This window comes from Ursus americanus, chromosome 14 (genome assembly GCF_024610735.1).
Source record: "Ursus americanus isolate L20-20 chromosome 14, mUrsAme1.1.p, whole genome shotgun sequence".
NCBI lineage: Eukaryota > Metazoa > Chordata > Mammalia > Carnivora > Ursidae > Ursus > Ursus americanus.
Genome location: NC_142140.1, coordinates 50,387,490 through 50,408,494, shown reverse-complemented (window position 1 = coordinate 50,408,494; position 21,005 = coordinate 50,387,490). Strand labels below are relative to the sequence as shown.

The window sequence follows — 21,005 nt, the reverse complement described above, 5'->3', positions numbered from 1 at the left end:
CTGTTGATCTTTATGTGTTTATTCTTCTAATCTTTCTTGGGGCAGGACTTTGGGGTCAGAGAGAGCTGGGCCTGAGTCCCAGCCTTGCTGCTGCATGCTGTGTGATCTTGGTTAAGTTACTTAACCTCGCTGATTTTCGGTTTCCTCATTTATAAATACACTAATCATAGTACCCACTTCATCGGCTTGCTGGGAGGTCCAAATGCCCAGGGTTGATAAATATCAGCTCTTATTACATATATCAGTGTTACAGGTAGTTCTTCAAACCTCCATTCAGGCTTTCGATAGATAACAGGATCTCAGCCCTCTTTTTTGTGGCCCAGACAAGTTCTGCTCTCATTTCAACAGTCCCAGAACCTGGCAAGGTTGCTCCTAGGCTGCCATGCTTTTGTTTTTTGTTTTGTTTTGTTTTGTTTTGTTTTGTTTGTTTTTTGAGGTCTTATATCTGTGTTTATAGTTTTTCTGCTAGCCCCTAAAAAATTCAAGTTAATGTTTATCTAGTAATCGGTAGGTACCAGGCACCATGTTAGACACTTGATAATAATTTTCTGTAACCCTCCCAATAACCCATTTTACAGAAGGAAGAGTGAAGGCACGGGTAGTTAGTGGAGGAGGCAAGACTTCCTCCCGTTCCTTGCCTTCAGCACTGTTGGTCGGTCCCCCCTGAGTAGCTCCCTGCACCCACGTAACCTGGCCAGTGTTGTTATTATGTCTAAACTAGGAGTGAACAGGCTGTAAGTAAAGGCCATGACCATCAGTCCAATTCAATTCCACAAAAATATATTGACCACCCACCACATGCCGGGTGTTAGGCTTCTGGAGACAAGATTAATGGGATCCCCCCCTCTTTCTGGAGCTTATCCACCTTCTGGGTCACATGCTTTCATCGATGCCCAGACTCTGTGTCACGTGCTTCGGTTCATAGCGTTTTCCCTTGCATGGGGATGCTCTGTTGAGTTCCAGGTGGTTAAAGGTGTTGGAAAAATGACTGGGGGACTATACGTTGGTGTTAACGGTCTTGCCTTGCCTAGGAGTTAAAGCCAGTTGTGTGGGGAGGCGGGGAGTCAGGGGGTGGGCAAAGGACTGTAGTCCAGAAGGGTAGGGGCCCAAGCTCTGGCCCCCAAATGCCTGGATTTGAATCCCAGATTCATGGTTACTTGCGGTGTGACCTTCGACAAGCCCCCTCATCTCCCTCTGCCTCCATTTCTCCACCTGCAAAGCAGAGCAACCTGCCTTCTAGAATTGCGGTGAAAAATCAGGGAGCTCTACAAAGCTTTAGACAGCTTCCGGCAGAGAGCAAGCACTCCCAGAGAGAGAGACTATGACAGTGATCCCTTCAGGCTCCTCGGGGAGGTCGCTGGGGGAGGACCCTGATTCTGAACGTGCAGAGCTGGGGTGGGCGACTAAGAGGGAGCCAGCACCCCAGCCCCGGCTTTGTAGGGGCTGCCAAATAGGGTAGAGGTGGAGGTGAGGGGTCTGGCCGGCCGCAGCCAGCCTGTTAATTACCTCTCAGGGTCACGGGTCTTAAGGAGCCCCTCAGCGGGATCTCACCCGGCCCTCTGTATATTGATCTCATCTAATCTCTCAGCAGGCGGGCGGGTCTCTAAATCCTCCTTAACTCGCCTTTCCTGCCCTCGCTGGGCAGGGAGGCCCCAGGCAGGGCTTAGCTCGCAGCGAAGGAGGGCTGGGAAGCCGGAGCGCTTTGGGGGACATCTCTGCCCATCATAGCGGAGGATGGACAGCGCGATGTGTACGCGGGGGACGTCCCCCGGGTGGGGGTGGGGCAGGCTGGCACTTCTTCCCCTCTGCCCGCCAGTGCGCCAGGACACCGCCCACTGCTCCCCCCAGTCTGGGAACCCACCGCTGTGGCTGCGGAACCTGGGGAAAGGCCCCTCCTGGGCAGCCGTGGCCTCCCACTGTCCCCATGGCGGGGGGGGGGGGGGAGGGCTGGAGGACGTCTGGGGAGCTGGCGAAGGGCACTAATTTGCTGCTCCCTTCTCCTTGCAGAGGCCAGAGCTGCTGGAAGACGCCGCCTGGAGCGGGCCTGGCTGGGCTCTGCTGGGGTGATTAAGGTCTGTGAAGGGCTCCCGGCTTTCCCGGAGTTGCCAGCAGCCCCTTTCTGGCCCTTGGGCGATTGTTCTCGGGGCTCCCTGGGTGCCTGGGAGGCCTCGGTTCCCACCTTTGAAGTGAGCTCTGGTTGGATGGTGGGGAAACCAGGGGTTCCAGAGCTGCCTGGCTCTCAGGGGCGGGGTCCAGGAGGGAAGGTTGGGGGAGGCTGGTGGGACTTGTGGGGAGCTAGTGGAGAAAAGGGGGTGCAGACGTAGGCTCAGAGAGGAAGCATGGTGACATATTTTAAAGCTAGGAAGATGAGAGCAGCCTGGGTTTGAATCCTGCCTCCAAGACTTTTTGCTGGGAGATCCCGAGCAAGGGACTTTGCCTCTGGGGGTCTGTTTCCTCACCTGTTACTTGTCACCTCCTCTGTTTGGGTCAAGAACTGAGGCAGTGAAGTGGTTCTGAGTGAATGTTCCTCCCAGCCAAGAGGAAAGGTCATTACCCAACAGATACATGAAGAACAATGAAGGGTGGCAGCAGGCGGGGGGACCTCCTACCTTCTGGATGTCCGGGCTGCGTGCTGAAGCTGACGCGAGCACTTGCCCTTGCCCTTGCTGGGAGTGGCATGCATGGCACGGGCATAAGGTAGGTCTCTGTGGGGGCGGGGGTGCCTGTAGGAGGGTCTGGACAGGCTCCAGCTCACATGTCCCTCCCTGGAATGCATGAGGGAGCTCTGTGGTCTTGTCCGAGTTCAGGGTCAAGCATGGATGTGCCCTGACCTGTGCCTCAGTGGTTGGATGTCCCTGGCACTCACCTGGCGCACATCTTCCAGGCTTCCAGCCACTGGTCCCTCTCAGTCCTGCTCAGTAAGCATCGGAGACCTGGGTGAGGTCACTTTTCCTGGTAAAACACAATCAGGAACACGTAGAGTGCTTGCTGTATATGCCAGACACTGTCCTAAGCATTTCACATTCATTACCTCACTTAATTTTTAGGACAACCTGTTAGTTGGAGGCCCATCAGTGCTGCTGGCCAAGAATTGTGCTTCCTGCCCACCTTGGGGAGGAGGTCACATGACTGGTTCTAACCAATGAGTTGTGAGTGGAACTGCCACATCTCATCCCCACCTAGGGCATTTCATTGCCTGTGCACAACCTTCCAAAGCTCTTATTTCCTTCTGGCGTGACTGCAAGCAACGTTCTAGAATGTTCCAGAGTGTGACTGCTCCACCAGTGACCATGATAAGCAGAGCCTCCCCGCAATGACCTTTGGGTCATTGTTTTGACAGACATGAAGCATGAGTGAGAAATAAACCTTGTGATTTTTAGTCACTGAGATGCTGGCTTTCTTTTGTTTCTGCAGCCTCGCCTAGCCTAACCATTAGAAATTACACCCCCATTTTACAGATGAGAAAACCGAGACATAGACCAGCTAGTCGGTGACATAGTCAGAGTTAGAATCCGGGCAGTCTGACTCAAGAGTCTATGCTTTTATATCTAAACTGTCTCTCTGGACAGGACACAGTCATCCTGGGGGGCCTGGAACATATGGAAAATTGTAGTGACAATTGTAGTGGATTCTGGGTGAGTTTGGCTTCTGCTAGCCTGTTGCCTCCTATTGTCTGGGGCTTTTTGGGTTTTTTTTCTGTCCTGAGCACAGGCTTTCCAAAAAGGTCCCCTCCCTTAGCTCCCTTGCGGCAGACCTGGGAGGCAGGTGGGAGAAGTGGGGCACTTTCCTCTCTTCCATATCTCACTTAGAAAGTTTAGCTCCCGGGCGCCTGAGTGGCTCAGTAGGTTAAGCGTCTGCCTTCCTGCCTTCAGCTCAGGTCAGGATCCCAGGGTCCTGGGACTGAGCCCCTCATCTGGCTCCTTGCTCAGTGGGGAGCCTGCTTTTCCCTCTGCCTCTCTCCCTGCTTGTGCTCTCTCCGTCAAATAAATAAATAAAATCTTTAAAAAAAAAAAAAAGGAAGAAGAAAGAAAGAAAGGAAGGAAGTTTAGCTCCTGCTGCTTCTCCTTGCCCCCCCCCATCAATTCCCCTTCACCCCATTCCCCAGCTCCTGCTACACCCTGTCCACAGGAGCCCAGCTCTCCCTCCCAGGCTGTCCAGAAGAGAGGGAGGTCAAACATTGCAAAGGAAAAAGCCCTGAGGCCTGAAAGCAGAGCCCTGAGCTGAGCTTTCAGAAATGTCCTCTTACCTCTTCACCTCAGGCTGCTTCCTTTTCTCTCCCGGGATCTCTGAGGTCCTGCTGCAGCCCCCAGACAGCCAGCCCTACAGCAGCCCCTGCCCTTGGAGGCTCTCGGGGAAAACCACCCAGGCAGGGCTCAGGACACCTCCGTGCAAAGCTCAGCTCCTCCTGCCCTGACCAGTTAACTCGACACTTACTCTACATTAAATAGCAATTGGGCCAATTTTCTGCTGTAATTAAAACCTCTGCAGACGTGTTCCCTGCTCATCAGTGATGAGTTTATTAACCTCCAGCTCTGAAGGAATGTGTGGCAGGGAGGAGAGAAGGACAGAAAAGTGTTCGGCTCCGGGCAGGGGGCAGGCAGCAGGCGGCTGGCCGCCAGCCGCATTTGCAAAAGTGTCAGCATCTGTGTGTTGGCTGCTTTTGTGGCCGAGACTCAGAAATGTCTGTCCCTGCCATGCTGACCTGCTGCAGGCCTGGGCCCTGCTGTATCCCAACTGCGTGTCTTTCAAGAGCCCCATTTCCCAGACTGCTGACAAGCAGCATGTCTGGAACCTGGAAACACAGCCTCTTCTAGCTCAGCAATCTGGGCTTGTTTGTTACGTGGCATAACCAAGACTGCATCAATTCAGTCTGCCGTCTACGTTAGGGTTCGCTCTTAGTGTTGCATGTTTATGGGTTTGGACAGCTGCAAGATTTCATGGATCCACCATTTCAGCATCATACAGAATAGTTTCGCCCCCTTAAAAATCCCCTGTGGTCCACCTAGTCCTCCCTCCACCCTCCCCCGACCCTGGCAACAGTGGGTTCCTTTGACTGTCTCTACAGTTCTGCTTTTTCCAGAATGTCATAGAGTTGGAATCATACAGTGCGTGGCTTTTTCAGACTGGCTTCTTTCACTCAGCGATATGCATTTAAGCTTCCTTCATGTCTTCTTGTAGCTTGATAGTTCATTTCTTTTGCTCACTGAATACTACTCCATTTTTACTTTTTTTTTTTTTAAGATTTTATTTTTAAGTAATCTCGACACCCAACATGGGGCTCAAACTCACAGCCCCGAGAACAAGAGTCACATGCTCCATGGACTTAGCCAGCCAGGTATCCCTCCTATTCTTTACTTTTAAGTACCCCCTTTATCACCCAGGCTCTGTATTATCATCTAATTTTTGTTGCTTTATAGGGAGGAACACGATCCAAGAGCTGCCTGGGAAGGAATGGCCCCATGGAACACAGGGGCTGTCTTGCCTGTGGAGTGGGGGCCCACCCTATGGCCCACGATCACCCTAACTCCTCCTCACCAGCATGTCGCCAGGTCCCAAACCCTTCCAGCCACCGTCTCCATGGTCCACCTTTTTGGGTCTGCTCAATTGTCTGTAGCAGCCCTGCACCTCTTTTGACTCTCCAGTGAACCTCAGGGGCTAGAAGTCTGAGAACTGCATGCCTAAGGCTCCCTTGTCAACGGGGCTATTGGGTGGAGTCTACAGTTGAGAGGCATTCGTGCAGGATTTGTCAGGTGGATGAGAAACAGAAGCCATCATTTGTCCTGTCAATGGCAAGCAAATGGCAGCTGTGAGATTTGCCTGTCACCTTCTGGGCATCGTCCTACAAACAGTCTATTTTGATGCTGAGAGCAGACACTTGAAATCACCAAGCATCAGCAGTGATTCTCCACAGTTCCTTTATACACTGCCTTCCTGGATGTTGGCAGGACTCCCTCCAGCCCTCTCAGTGGGTTTGCTGGCTCTGATTCCCCGTGTTCAATCTGTCCCTATTGAAATACCTAGTCTGGCTTCTGTCTTCCTAGCCTGAGCCTAACCGATGCAATGGGATTTTGGGAGAATATCAGACTACTTGAGGAAAGATCTCCAGTCTGGCCATGCTTTCACCTCTCAGTTCCTGGCCTGTGTCTGGGGTTGCCTGTTCTCTGCCTGTAGTGGCCACCAGACCAATGCATAGAAAAATCCTGGCATTCCTCCAGGCCTACTTTTATAGGGTCAATAAATGTCGGGTTTGGGGGGCTCTCCATTTCTCCCCAGACCACCCTTTCGTGCCCATGTGGTTAAGTCATGACTGCTGCTCTCCAAATATTTCTAGTTCTCCTCCTTCTGGGAAATCACATTTCCTGGCATCCTTGTGTTTGAGTGGAGCCACATGATGAGTTCTGGCCAATGAATTTTGAGCAGAACTAACACGTGTCACTTCTGGGCTGGATCATGTCATTGCTGGCAGGGGTGCCCTCCGGAGTAATCTTTCCCTCTGGCATGGCAATTGGCAACATTCAAGATGGTGGCTGCTTCATCAGTCTGGATCCTGGAGTGCAGATGGAGAGAGTCATACCCTCCCTACCCCTTCTATTGTGTGTGTGTGTGTGTGTGTGTGTGTGTGTGTGTGTGATTGCATTTTATTTTCATTCATTCATTCATTCATTCATTCATTCATTCATTCATTCATTTTAGTAAGCCTAGTAAGCTCCAAGCTCAATGTAGGCTTGAACTCATAACCCCAAGATCAAGAGTCACATGCTCCATTGACTGAGCCAGCCAGGCACCCCATCCCACGTCCCTATCCCCTTGCCCTACCCCCTTCTGACCCATCATGGCCATGTAGTAGGAGGAAGAAATGAAACTTTGGTGTTTGAAGCCCCAGAAATGTTGGTCTTATTTGTTACTGCAGCATAACCCAGCCTGTCTTGACTGATACACCATAAATGATGACTGTCATATTTATATTCCTGAGGACTAGAGCCCCATCCAACTGCCTTGTCAACATTTCATTTCAATGTCTCAAAGGCATCTCAGACCTGCCATGCCCAAGTCCAGATGAAATCTCTTCCTGCACACCTCCACATCCAATCCACCACCAAGTCTCATGAACTCTACTTCCCCAAAAGGGTCCTGTGGACTCTACCTCCACAGCCATCCCTTGAATCTACCTACATCTCTCCATCTCTATCAACCCTCCTAGTCCAAACCATCATCAACTCCACTTGGATGACTGCAATCGTTCTATTGCTCTTAAAATGAAGACCAAGAATTGTAACATGTCCCACGAGGTCTTGAGTGATTTGACCCCTGCCCACTGCATCACCTTCCTACTGCATTCCTCTACCCCTCCTTGTCCTCTCTTCCAGCCACCCTGGTCTTCCCACTGTTTCGCACATGCTCCAAACCCTCTTCCTGCCTCAGGTCCCTTGCACATGCTATTCTCATCATCTGCAAAGTTTCTCCCTCTCCTCCAACTTCCTCTTGTTAACACCTACTCATCCTTTGTATTTGAGCATGTCCCTCTAGGACACCTCCTCCCCGGTCCCATCTATGTCAAGTTTCGGCTGGTTTAGCCTCTTTAAGAATTGGTTCTTTTCTCTGGAGCCCATATCTCAGTATGTAATTGTACTTCATTAGAGTGTTGATTTCATCCACATCTGTCCCCTAACTAGGTTTTATTTGTCATGAGCCCAAAGACCAGTTTGGGCTTTGCTTACTATTTTATCCCCAGTTTCTGGCACATGAGGTGCTCACTGAACACTTCCCCATCCATTCAACAAATCTGCAGTCTCTCCCCACACTATGCCAAGCTCTTTCCTAAGCCCTTGGTGCATATTCAGTCGTCCAATCCTTCCAATTGCCCAGTGTTGTAGGTACGGATGGGTGTCCTAGGGCTGCTGTAACAGACCCATTACCACAAACCGAGTAGCTTAAAACAATAGCAATGTTCTTTCACAGTTCTGGAGGCAAGAAGTCCAAAATCACTATCGCTGGGCCAAAAGCAAGGTGTCCCTCCAAAGCCACCTTCCTTTGCCTCCTCCAGCTTCTGGGGGCTCCAGGCATTCCTTGGCTTGTGGCCACATCACTCCAGTGTTTGCCTCCATCTGGACATGGCCTTTATCCCTCTATCTGTCCCCCTTTCTCCTCCTTACAAGGACAGTCGTCCTTGCTGGGGAATTAAAGTCAGACTCTGTGGGTGGGTGAAAGGGCTCTGAAAGAGGTACAGCCCCTGCAGGACACCCTGGCTAGAGTCTGGCATCCAAGCCCGCTGGGGACCTCCAGCCTTTCTCAGGGCTGCCCCTAATTTCTCACACTTGCCCTTTCCTCCTGTTCACCCACCCCTTCCCACTCCCTCCCTCTTCAGCCTCTGTCTTTCTTTCTGTTCTCCCTCCCAGGCTCCTCCTGCCTGCTCCTCCCCTGCTCTCTGCCACTTGCTTGCCCCAGACGCGGGGATGTGAGAAAGTTCCGGCAGAAATTGCAATCTCCTCTCCTCTCATGTGGCTCCTTGATAAGACAGTAAAAATCCGATTTTCAGCAATTTGCTTCATTTGTGAGCTCTCCCTCGTCTCCCTTTCTCCCCCTGACACCAGCTTAGCAAAATTGCCTGGGCGGAGTGGATATTTTTAACCACTTAGTAGTCAGGGGAGGATCATAAAAAGTTTTGCAAGAAACCGGTCCTGGCCCCTTGCAGCTGGTTGCTGGCAGCGTGCTTGAGGGGTTAGCAGAGGAGCATTTAAGGAAGCGAGGTGGGCAGGTTGAAGGGAACTAACTAGGCAGGAAGGGGCATGGGGAGGGAACAGAGTTCCCAGAATGAGACAGGGAGTGAGCTGCGGGAGAGGGTCTGCCAGACAGAAGCTGTGGTTACAGAGGAAACCAGCCTGGGGGATAGGTTTCTTGCCTGGCAACAAAAGCCACACCAAAGGAGCTTCCCCGGCAGTTTGGGGAGGGCCATGTCCTTCCCCAAACCCCAGGCGGCGGTGGTGGGGACACAGCGAACATTTATTGAGCGCCTTCTGTGTGCCAGGCACATGCTCGCGGCTTCACGTGGATTCCCTCACTGAATTCCCATAGAGGTCGATGAAGGAAGCGTTTTTCTCCTGTGGGTATTAGTTAAGGCAAATGTTAGGCTGCTGTAGCAATAAGCCCCCCCCCCGCCCCCATGCAGGTCCCCCTCACCGTCCAAATGCTCACTATGCAGTGTCCACCACTGCCTGAGTTTGATACCCAGACCCTTGCCATCTGAACACAGGAACTGAAAGCATGCTGATGGGAGAGAAGTATTGCGGCTTAAAGGACACAGGTCATTTCTGACTCACATGGCAGCCACAGCTGCAAGGCTCGTGTTCTGTGAAGCCAATGCTCTCCCTGGAGCTACAGGCTGTCTTCAAGGATCTCACAGAAGCCAGGTGGCTTGGTCCATGTGGACTGTTATAACAGATGACAATAGACGGGGTCGCTTATAAACAAAAGATAGCTATTTCTTGGTTCTGGAATCTGGAAGTCCAAGACCAAGGAGCTGACAGATTTGGTGCGTGGTGAGGACCGGCTTCCTCATCCCAGAAAGAGAGAAAGTCATTAAGGGCTCGTGGACGGCTGTCTTCTCAATGTGTCCTCACATGGTGGAAGGGGCAAGCAAGCTCTCTGGGGTCTCTTTTAGAGAACAGTGATCCTCATGACTTAATCACTCCCAGAGGCCCCACCTCCACTAACCCTCGTGTTGGGGGTTCTGTTCCACCTTCTGAGTTTGGAAGACACACTTCGGTCTATAGCAGCAGGCTACCTAACTATTTTGTCCCTGTGTGACAAGGGCCACCAGCTTCCCAGCCTGTCATGTGTGATTCCTCACCAGCTTCCCATCCACTAAGATAATGCCAGGTATTTTAAATTCTATTACCAAATTGATAGTTACCATATCATTTTGGCCGCTGGAACAGAAATCCAACAGTCCAGTGGCTCAAACAAGAGATACATATTTTAAGCTTATTTACTTATTCAAGTCATCTCTGCACCCAACGTGGGGCTCGAACTCACGACCCCGAAATCAAGAGTTGCATGATCTTCAGACAGAGCCAGCCAGGTGTCCCAACAGATAACTTTATTTAGTATTTACTTAGTAGTCTGGGTGTAAATGGTCCAAGGCTGGGGTGGCTGGTTCTATTGTGGTGAAGATGTAGGCTTTTTCTGTTTGCTTTTCTGCTACCTCCAGGGTGGGCCAAGATGTCTACCAGCATGCCCACTTTCCAACCAGTGGGAGGAGAAAGGGCAGGGGTGGCTCCACTCCTCCCCTTCAAGGGCGTCGCCCAGAAGATGCACAGGTCACTACTGTCCACCTGCCGTTGGCCAGAATGAAATCACATGGCATAGCTTCAAGGAAGGCCGGGAAATGAAGTCTTTTTCCTGGGTCACCATGTGCCCAGCTTAAAAATGGAGGTGCTGGGGCTCCTGGGCGGTTCAGTCATTAAGCATCTGCCTTTGGCTCAGGGCGTGATCCCAGGGTCCTGGGATCAAGCCCCGCATTGGGTTCCCTGCTCCGCTGGAGCCTGCTTCTTCCTCTCCCACTCCCTCTGCTTGTGTTCCCTCTCTCACTGTGTCTCTCTCTGTCAAATAAATAAAATCTTAAAAAAAAATAAAAATGGAGGTGCTTTATCAATACAAAAGACAAGGAAAATTGAGGGGAGAACAGCAAGTGACCACCTAATGACTTAATCTCTCCATGCCTCAGTTTCCTTGCCAGAAAGATGGACACTTATTTTTTTAAAATCAGCCAAGGGAAGAGGTGCATGCATGGGTCAGGATCAAGGAAACACCAGGCCTGAGTGTCCAGGTGTCCCCTCCCAGTGGAGTTGTGTGAACAGCACTAACTTCTTCCCGCAACAATGCATGACAACACTCAGGGTGTACTGCCAACCTGGGATGCTCACCCCAGCCTTTGTGTCCGGAGTTTTTATTGGGTCTACGTCATAGAGACATGGTTGACCATCCATGTAGCTGACCTCAGTCTCCAGCCCCTCCAGAGGTCGAGCTGACAATGGGTGGCCCAAGGTCCCCACCATAAGTCACACTGTTAGAATAGACTGTCTGGCCCCAGGCCCCAGGTAAACAAAGATGCTCTTACTGAGCAAGACATTCCAGGGCTTAGAGGTCACCTTCCAGGAGCAAAAGGCAAAGACCAGACCTCTCTTTGGGTGAGGTTAATCCTTTACTTCACACTTCTACAATGTCTCCCAGAATTCTCCTGTGGGATGGAGGCTCAGTTGCTCACAGCAATAATCTCAACAATGTGCCCATTCTTGTCTTCCTCATTTCCTCATTCTCCTTCTGGGGTTACTTCCCAAATAAATGATTTTCATTTGAATCCTTGCTTCTAGGTGAATCCACTGCTGCAGACTGAATAATGGCCCCCCCAAGATACTAGTTCCTGAACTCTGGAACCTGTGAATATGACCCTCTTTGGCAAAAGAGATTTTGCAGAAGGGATTAGGTTAAGGCTCTTGAAATGGGAGATTATCCTGGATGATCTGGGAGGGCCCTAAATGCAATCACAGGTGTCCTTAAAAGAGGGAAGCAGAGGGAGGTTAGAAGATGCTACACTGTTGGCTTTGAAGACGGAGGAAGGGGCCATGAGCCAAGGAACACAGCAATGCCGCTCTAGCAGCTGGAAAAGTCAAGACAACAGACTCTCCACTAAAGCCTCCCAAAGGAGCAGGGTCCTTACTGTAAGGAAATAAATGCTTAAGCCATCAAATTTGGGGTGCTTTTTACAGTAGCCATAGAATACTAATACACCAGCCGAGACTCTGGGTCCTGCTGTGGTAACCCCAACATCTCAGCGACTTCAAAGTTTATTTCTTGCTCATGCTACATGACCATTTAGGACCACAAGGGGCCTCTGTTTGGGTCATCATGGCAGGATAGAGGCTGATGAGGCGGCGACTATCTGGAATGTTCTTTGTCACTGCAGCAAAGAGAGCAGAGGGTCGACATCGGCAATTAAATGCGCCAACCTGACACTGACGTCATCACTTCTGCTTGTAGCTGATTGGCCAGAACTCATCACATGGTTCCAGCCAACCACAGGTAACCCGGAAGTGCCACCCTTCACGTGCCCGGAAGGTGGAGAGCTGGGAATATTTAGGGAGCAACATCAGTGGCCCCCAGAGTTGGATATTACTGGAGTAACAGGATGCTAAGATGGACATTTTCATTCGGGCCCCAAATAAGTAGACACCATGACTAGTGAGAGTCATCAGACCACGGCAAAGATTTCCAAAGTCGGTGGCTCACAATGGTTTCACGACTCTCACCTTGACCAGGGTCTAAAGGACTTGGGGGAGGCAGGTTTGGAGAGGATTTTATGAGGAGGATTTCTTTGGAGGAGGCTGTGCTGTGAGCTGGCGACTGCCCTGGTCAATCAAAACACAGGGTACATCCAGGAGGGCTTCCTGGAGGAGGTGCTAGGACTCCAGCTGCAAATATGACTGGTTTCAATGGGGGAAAGAGTCAGGCTGAGCAGGGAGCAGGTCCTAAGGGAGAGGCAGGGGCTGGGTGAGAGGGTTCCTTAAAAGCATTTACAGAAGGAAGCCTGGGCTCTAACCACCTGCTAGGCCCAGGAAAGGCAGTATCCCCCCCACCACACACAGAGCCAGTTCCACCAGGACCAGCTGCCCCCTCGTGTCCTGGGGCTGCCACAACAAAGGACCACAAACTTAACGAACGCAGTGGGAAATTATTCTCCTTTGGCGCTGGGAGCCACAATGTGAAATGCAGGTGGGGGCCAGGCCAGCCCCCCTAAGAGCTCCAGGGCAGAATCTTTCCCGGCTTCCTCCAGTTCCAGTGGCCCCAGGCGCGCCCTGGCTTGTGGCTGTACTGCTGCAATGTCTGCCCCCCCCCCGCCCCCGCCATCTTCCCCAGGGCTGTCTCTGTCCTCTCATTTTCTGTCCCTTATAGAGACACTCATCACTGGATTTAGGCATCGCCAGATGATCCAGGATGATCTCATCCCAGAATTCTTCACTTAATCCCCTATGAAAAGACCCTTTTTCCAAATAAGGTCACAGTCAGAAGTTCCAGGGGTGAGGACGTGGCACCTATCCTTTGGGGACCACTACTTGAGCCCCCACACTCCCCCTTCCCTCCCTGAGCTCCGTTCCTGAGTCTTGACTGGTCCTCAACCTTGGGCTTCTCTGTATCCTTCCTTATAGAATCCAGTTTTAGCAAGAATCCTGCTAAGTCAGTGGAGCTAGAACCTTCCCTTCCTCCTGATGTTTGCTCCTAGTAATTTTCCATCCGCTGCCCCCGACCCTGCTCCTTGGCTGTAAATCAGAACTGAGCCCGGTTCTACCCTGAGCTCTCTTTCCCTACTGCAATAGTTTTTAAAAAACAAAATTCCTCTTCATTGCTTGAACATTTGTCCAGCTCTGGTTTTCTTTAAGTGTGACAAGAAAGGCGAGGAAGGGAGGAGAGAAGGATGGGTCCCTGCACCACTCCGGGCCCCCAGAACCAGGCCCTGGGGAAGGGGGAGAATATTCAAGTCTAAACCACAATCCAAGCTCAGATCTGGACATTCTTGTCTTGAATCTTGCCTAAGCTGGCTTGTGACTTAAGGCGACCACAAGAGCATCTGTGATCTGAGATGCGTGGAACAGTCAGGAAGCTGAGAGTTTGTCCGGTTAACCCCCTGCCACCACCTCCCCTCTGTGAAAGCACGTTAAGGAGCAGCAGGAAGCGAAACTAGAACTGCATTTGATCCCACCCCATGAGTACGATGGGCTCCATGCTGGCTCATTTTCCTCACAGTGTCCTCTTGACTCCAGGATTCTTCTAGAAGGTCTCTTGCTCCCCCCCCCCCCCCAGTGACCTCTCTCCACCTGCCCCTCCTGCCTTCCCTTGGGCCCCTGAGTCCTCCTTCACACTGAGGCCCTGTCTGCCCTTCATTCCATTTGACAAACACTTCTGGAGCAACAGCTGGGTGCCAGGGGCAGGGGTGGGGAGGCGCCGTGGAGTCAGGAGAGAACAGCAGAGACAAGGGACCTCCCTGGGGGAGCTGACATTTGGGTGGGAGGGCCAGACAAGAGACAAGATAAGCGAGTAAAGATCTGTGGTATATCCCAGGGCAGGGAGTGCAATGTGGAAAAAGAAAGCAGCAGTGGGGGTTTGTGGTTGTTGTAAATGGGGGAGGGGGAGGGTGTCAGAGGAGGCCTTCCTGGGGAAGGGACATGGGCGGGGAGACTTGGAGGAGGTGTGGGAGGAAGCTGACAGATATCTGGGAGGAGATAATCCAGGCCCAGGAGATAGCCTGTGCAAAGGCCCTGGGACAGGAATGTGCCTAGTGGGGAGGGCCATGTGGCCGGAAGGAAGGAGGGGAAGAAAGTGGGGAAACAAGGCCAGGGAGGTGATGGAGGACTTGGGGTTTTGCTCTGAGTGAAGAGGTTGGTAGACAAGAGTGGCCCCTTAAAGATGTCGACACCTTAATCCCCAGAACTCCTGAATGTGTTCCCTCACATGGCAAAAGGAACTTCGCAGATGTAAGTAGGATGTAAGGGTCTTCAGACAGGGAGATTATCCTGATTATGGGGTGGGCCCCACCTAATAACACGAATCCTTAAATAAAGAAGCGGGAGGCAGAAAGGGGGTCAGAGAGACGCCACATGAGGAGGACTTTCCCTACGGGCTTTGAAGGTGGTGGGAGGGGCCACAAGCCAGTGAGCACAGGCCACCGTTTCAGCAAGAAACTGGGGGCCTCGGGGCTACAACCCCACGGAGCTAAAGTCTGCCAATGTCTGAATTAGGCGAGGGCTCCTTCCCTAGCGCCTGCCGGCCAGCTGACACCTTAGCCCAGGGAGGCCTAAAGCGGACTCTGACCCCAGAACCTGAGATGATACGCGCTTGTTGTGGGCATTCGCGACGGCAGCAACAGGAAACCAATCCAAGGTGGGGGCCGGCTGAGCTCTGAGCAGAAGAGAGGGGCACAAGCCTGCTCGAGTGTTCCCTAGCGCCCCCTGGGGGCCGAGGGGGCATAGGCCTCCAGGGTGGAGGCGGCGGCGGGTCCGGGTGGGCGATGCTGGGCTGGACCCGACTGGGTGGGGCCGTGCAGGTGGGAGAAGTGACGTCCGAGGTTTGGATGTGAGCGCAGAGTGAGACTGAGAGAGAGACAGGAGTCAAGGCAAGAATGAAAGGAGGCTTCTGACCTGGGTACCCAGCGCCCCCAGTCCTCTCCAGCCACCTGCTCCACCAGCCCCCAGGCCCCTCCCTGCCCCCCCCCACCTCTGGCGGAGGCCACATGCTGCCCTCTCCTCTGAGGCTGCGACTGTGCCCTATGGCCTCTCGCTCCTGGCATTTGGCCTCTCCACTCTCGAGACATGAAGTCAGCTGAGGCTGGTGAGGGGCTGAGGCTGCCAGCGTCCTGACCACCGGCCCCCCACCCCCACCCCGCCGTCGGAGCCCAGCCAGACCAGCTCCCATTTCTCCCCTGGTCGGCGCATCTCTCTCTCTGGAATTTTCGTTGTCTTTATGGTAACCGAATTATCCCATCTCTGCCTCTTGCCGGGGGGCCGCCCGCGGCGGCGTGGGCGAGGAGGGCCCGGGTCCCAGCTCGAGCTATTAAACCATCAATCACCCGTCACTGCCGACTCGCCCGCACCTGGGACCCTCTGCCAGCTGGGCCGTGAGCCCCGGGACCAGGGGCAACTGAGACACAGGCTTGGAGGCCTCCGGACCCTACAGGGTGGGGCCTCGGAAGAAACTCACAGGCCTAGCTCACCTGGATCCACGGAAGGCCGTCCTGGGTGCAAGTCCACCAGCTGCCTCTTGCCGACCTGGGCAAGCCACTTCATTGCTCTGTGCCTCAGTTACTCCACCTGGAAAATAGAGATAATAACATTTTTAAAAAGATTTTTTAAAGTAGTCTCTCCACCCAGCGTGGGGCTGGAACTCACAACCCCAAGATCAAGAGTCGCGCACTCCACGGACTGAGCCCGCCAGGCACCAGAGGTAATAACATTTTTTACGTCATTGCGGTTGACTGTGAGGATTGCATGAGTGAATATGATGGTAGTATCCGGCACATAAGAAGTCCTTCCTAGGGTTTGTTGCTGTGATTGCTGTCCCGCTCCTAGCGTTCGCTGGGGATCATCAACTGCTGATAGAAATCCAAGACTTTTGGCTTCGTTAGGGGGTGGGCGGTGTGTTGGCTTTTATGGGGATCGTGGCTGTGCCATCTTCCAGCAGGTGCCTCATCCAAGTCGGAATTGGACATTTTTTTAAAAGCCTCTCGCAGAACCTTAACTACTGCTGAGCACCGCACCTTTCGTGGTACTCAGTTCAGATAACAAAGCTCAATGCTTTGCACTGGCTGTTCCCTCTGCCTGGAATGCTCTTCCGCCACGTGCCATGTGACTCCTTCTTGCCTGCTTCAGAGCTTGGTTCGCAAGTCCCCTCCTCAGTGAAGTCACCCAGTTAAACTTGCATGCAGCGCTCCTGCTGTCCCCAGCCGGCCCCAGCCATCTGGTGGTAGGGCTTCCACAGCGCGCATGCGCGCCCCGCAATGCCCTGTAGGCGGTGTTTGCTGGGTCTGTCTGTCCACCCCTCTAGAGTGTCAGCCCTAGGACAGGGGTGTATTCCTTCACCGCCCCGCACTGCAGCTGGCATGAAGTAAACACTCAGGAAATATTTGCTGAGTGAATGAACGCATTCCGAGGTTGTTCCGGTCTGGGCCTGTCGGCAATCGTGGGCTTTTGGGGGGACAGGGAGTGTGATCAGTCCTGTGCAGGGACCCAGCTGGTCTTCCATCCTCTTTATGTGGATCTATTTTTCTTCCTTCCTCCCTCCCTCCTTTCCTTCCTTCCTTCCTTCCTTCCTTCCTTCCTTCCTTCCTTCCTTGAGGTGAAATTCACCTAACATAAAATCAACCATGTTAAAGTATACACTTCAGTGACATTTCGTACCTTCACAATGTTGTGTGGCCACTGCCTCTACCTGGTTCCAGAACATTCCCATCACCCCAAAAGGAAACCTGTACCCATTAAGTCACTCCACAATTTTCCCTGTCCTTCCCCCCCCCCCCCCCCCGCTCCTGGCGACCACCAATCTGCTTTCTGTCTCTATGAATTTACTTATTCTGGACATTTCACGTAAAAGGAATCATGTGTGATCTTTTGTGTCTGGCTTCTTTGAGCATAACGTTTTCGAGTTTTGGGCACATTGTAGCATATGCCATCATCAGTAGTACTCCTTTTTAGGGCTGAATAATATTCCAATGTAAGGATGGACCACATTTGCTCATCCATTCATCTGTTGATGGACGTTTGGATTGTTTCCACCTTTTTTGTGGAGCCTTAAAAGGCACCCTTTCTGGGCCAATGAAGGGTGTGGTGAGGGGAACAATGGACATTAACCCTTGCTCTGGCTTCCGTCTGGCACTCTTGTGCAATGAGCAACCTGCACAGCTGTTCATGGCAGCCCTGACGGTACCAGGCACATCCCGACCAGCTCAAAGATCCAGTAACCAGGACCTGCACCTCTCACCTAGGCTTTCAGGTGGCCAATCCCTGACCTCTATGGCCTGATTACCCCTGCGGAAGATCTGCCGGACCACTCTGGGTGGTGCTCCAAGCCCCCTCTTTCCTGTTGCCCCTGGCTGGGCGTCCCTTGCCTCTCCAGAATCTAGGGACCCTCATGCTCCACAGCCCCTCCCCCTGTCCTCCTCTGCAGGGCCTCCACCCTGCCTGGAGTCCCACACCGGCCGAGTTCTCCCAACCCTCTCCTGTGTCTCCAGCACAGTGGCTATTTTTATTTTCCCTTCTTATTAAATTTCCAACTTCTGCAAACACCATGGCCCCTGCCTGGCCGCCCCCCCACCCTTTCCCTTGGAGCGGATTTGATTCACTTGCGTTTTATTAACAGATTAAAAAAAAAAAAAAGCACGCAGCTGCCACCACACTGTGCCTTCTCTGCTTTCTTGGAGGTTTGGAGAAGCTAGAAGGAGGAAAAGCGGGCTGCAGGGTTCCTCCGGGGTTTAAATCCACCCTCCTCCCCACACCCCAGCATATGTAGACCCTTCCATCACAGCCTGAAGGCTGAGGGGGGGAAGGGCTGGGCGTGAGGCTGGGCCCTTTCCTGAGTTGGAAGGATAATTTGAGGGGTGTCAGGCCCGTGTGATCCCCCAGCCAGCACCTTGTCCCAAGGTGGAATTGGAAATTTAAAAAAAAAAGTCCATATGGAGGCCCCGCCCCCCCCCAAACTGGGTGGGGAGCTGGCAGCTGCCCAGGTGGGCCTCAGAAATGGGGTCTTAGATTTGGAAGCCCCTACACCAGAGCTGGGGTTGCCTCCACCCATTCTCCTTTCGGATAACTGGGGGTGGGGGGCAGACACAGAAAGTTCCGGGCTCCCTGACACCACCCACCCTGGCAGAGCTCTCTCAGCTTTTTCTCCCCAGGAGATTCTGATCCCAGTCTCCCCCCCACCCCCACTCCCAGAGCTGAGAGTGAATTGCTTCTTCATGCCCCCGGGGTGTTTTTCCCCCCAAAATTCTTTGTGGCAGTCACTATGGCAACCAAGAACCCAGCTGCACTTTATTTCCTCAGGATACAGGATAGGGGGTGGGGAAGTAGATGGGTGGGTTCAACTGGGACTTTCCTACCCTCTTCTTTCCACTTTTTCTGATCCTCCTCCGCCACAGGGCCTGGTCCAGCCTTGGTCCACAAGAGATTAGGCCTCCTGTCTGGGTTCCCATCCTGGCTTGCTGGGCTGCAGCTCCCCACTGGGTCCCTCATCCATTTGAGGAAGGTTCTTCATCTAGCCAGAGTGCTAAGGGTAAATGGTGCTCTGGATCCCAGTGAAATTACTTTCCCCTTCTTTTTCTCTTCCCTCTTCCTCTCCAATCCCATAATCAGGGTTGGCTGGAATGGTTGGGCAGGTTGGACACTGCACAAGGGGACACAGAGTGAGCTCTAGCCATGTTGTGAGTGCTCCTTTCTCCTTTGCCCTATGGACTAACCTCTCTCCTGCTGTAGCTGACACGGACTCTCAGTTCACTATAAAGAGAGCCAACTATTTCAATAACAAATTTCAGTTCTAGTCACACCCCAAAGCAGAGGAGGAAGGCAAGCCATGTCAGAAGTTTGAGGTTTTAAACAATACAAGCTACAGGTTCTTTGAGACCTGAAGAGAGCAAACATGGGCAGGAGAAATTCTAGAGGGGCTAGAGTTGGAGTCAAAGACCTTAGAATGCCTTGCAGGTAATGAGAGAGGGACAGGGAGTGATTATCAAAAGTCCCAAAGAAGTAATAGAGCTCGTGTAGAATGACTGCCAGACGGACCCAGCTCGATGCCCTCACAGTCTACACTCTGTGCCTCAGCACTGAGTAGCCCCTGCCATCAGGAAGTGGGGCCTATTTCTGTACCCCTCGAATCTGGACTAGTCTTGCGATCTGCTTTGGCCAATCCAATGCAAAAGAAGTGCCCGGGCGGTTCCGAACCTGGGGCTGCGTGTTTCTGCTCATGGGAAACCCTGCCTCTGTCACCGGACGAAAGCCCAGGCTAGCCCGTAGAAGGGTGAGGGACATCAAGGGGAGCTCTGCCATCTGAAGGCCATCCCAGACCAACATATGGCAAGCCGAGCCCCAACCTGGGTGAATAGAGTCCCTCCCGGACCCACAGCTGACCAAAGACTCATGAACAAGCCCAGCCAAGACCAGAAGAACTGTCCCGCTGATCCATAGATGGTGGGGCCATAATCAAGGCTGATTGACTAAGCCACGGGGCTTGGGGGTTGTTTGTGACACAGCATAAAGGGCAATAGATAAGTGACACAGGGTCTGACTGGCACACGGGTGCATAAGGCGTAACTGGCCCTTCCTCACAGAACTGGACTCACATCTTACAGGCCTGGATTCGGTGACCATCTCCTTCCCTTTCTTACAAATTCTTCCCTGTTCCTTCATTTCCTGGTCTCTAGCCACATGTCTTCACTCTCCTGCTCTCACTTCCTTCAGCCACATCAGACGATGCTTACACCCTCCAAGCTTGTACCCATTTCCAGGCCTTTGCACCTGCTGCGCCCGTCTCCCCCGCGAACTTCCTCCCCTAGATCTTCATGTGGGTCCCCGCTCATGTGGCCCCTCCTTTAAGAGGCCATTCCTACCTCAGACAGGCATGCCGCCTTCTGGCGTCTCATCAATTCCTTCCTCTAATTTTTGTGGTTGTTACTCACAGCACTGACCACTACCTGAAACTGTCTCCTTCCCTTCCTTGTCTCACTTCCCCAGGCCCCTGCCCATGCCTCCGGGGGCCACCTTCCAAATAAACTAGGCCTGCTCTCAAACCCTTGTCTCGGGGTCTGCTTCTGGAGGGAACCCAACCCAAGACAGCCAGGGAAGATTCTAGATTTGGGACAAGGACACTCAGTAGTGCTAGGTACTTCTGCTGCTCCCACCAGGAGCCACTCGTGTCCAGCTGTGCCACATTTAGGGACGCTACGGTTGACCTGGGGCTTCAGATGGGGGCAAAAGAAACTTCCACCAATATACTCCTCATCTGCCTTTTCCCCAGTGATTTCACCGTCCACGGACGAGCACATCCCAGATCCATGATTTCATTACCGGTTGCAAAATGGCGCTATTCCCAGTCTATTGGGGCGTTTTCTCATTTATACGTCCGTCTCCTCCACCAGGCTGGGAACCTCCTGATGCCAGCGATAGAGCTCCTGCAGTACCAAGGAAACATTTGCTCAAAGTACTTGAATTCTGGAGATGGAAACCATTGGGGAAAAAAAATCAAACAGACAGGTATTTGTTTTCCAGAGCAAAGAAACCTGGCACCACTCCTCTTGCTTCTGGGATCAAAGACCGCCTGGCTCCAGCCTCCTCTGGACTCCAGGCTTGGCCTCCGCCCACCTCCATTGCCGCCATCATCCGATGGATTCGGGAATCGCTGGGGGCTTTGGGGAGAAGAAAGATCATCTGTCTAAAGGCATCAACATCGCTTGCCTTTAAAAAAATTTTTTTTTA

General features: G+C 52.6%; 2 long non-coding RNA genes across 3 annotated transcripts; one reads left to right on the top strand and one right to left on the bottom strand.

Annotated features, from left to right (window-relative positions):
* Nucleotides 1-1,662: 1,662 nt before the first annotated feature.
* LOC148108978 (uncharacterized) lies at nucleotides 1,663-10,613 on the top strand. 2 transcript variants are annotated; one of them, XR_015726702.1, is made up of 5 exons: nucleotides 1,663-1,750; nucleotides 2,008-2,072; nucleotides 2,562-2,697; nucleotides 5,242-5,335; nucleotides 5,418-10,613. It is a non-coding gene; the product is annotated as an uncharacterized LOC148108978 (long non-coding RNA). The 2 variants fall into 2 exon arrangements; XR_015726703.1 differs by having other exon boundaries at nucleotides 2,493-2,697.
* On the bottom strand, nucleotides 2,851-20,756 carry LOC148108977 (uncharacterized). The gene is made up of 3 exons (XR_015726704.1): nucleotides 20,598-20,756; nucleotides 15,761-15,857; nucleotides 2,851-2,952 (listed from the first exon to the last, which is right to left on the bottom strand). It is a non-coding gene; the product is annotated as an uncharacterized LOC148108977 (long non-coding RNA).
* Nucleotides 20,757-21,005: the final 249 nt, after the last annotated feature.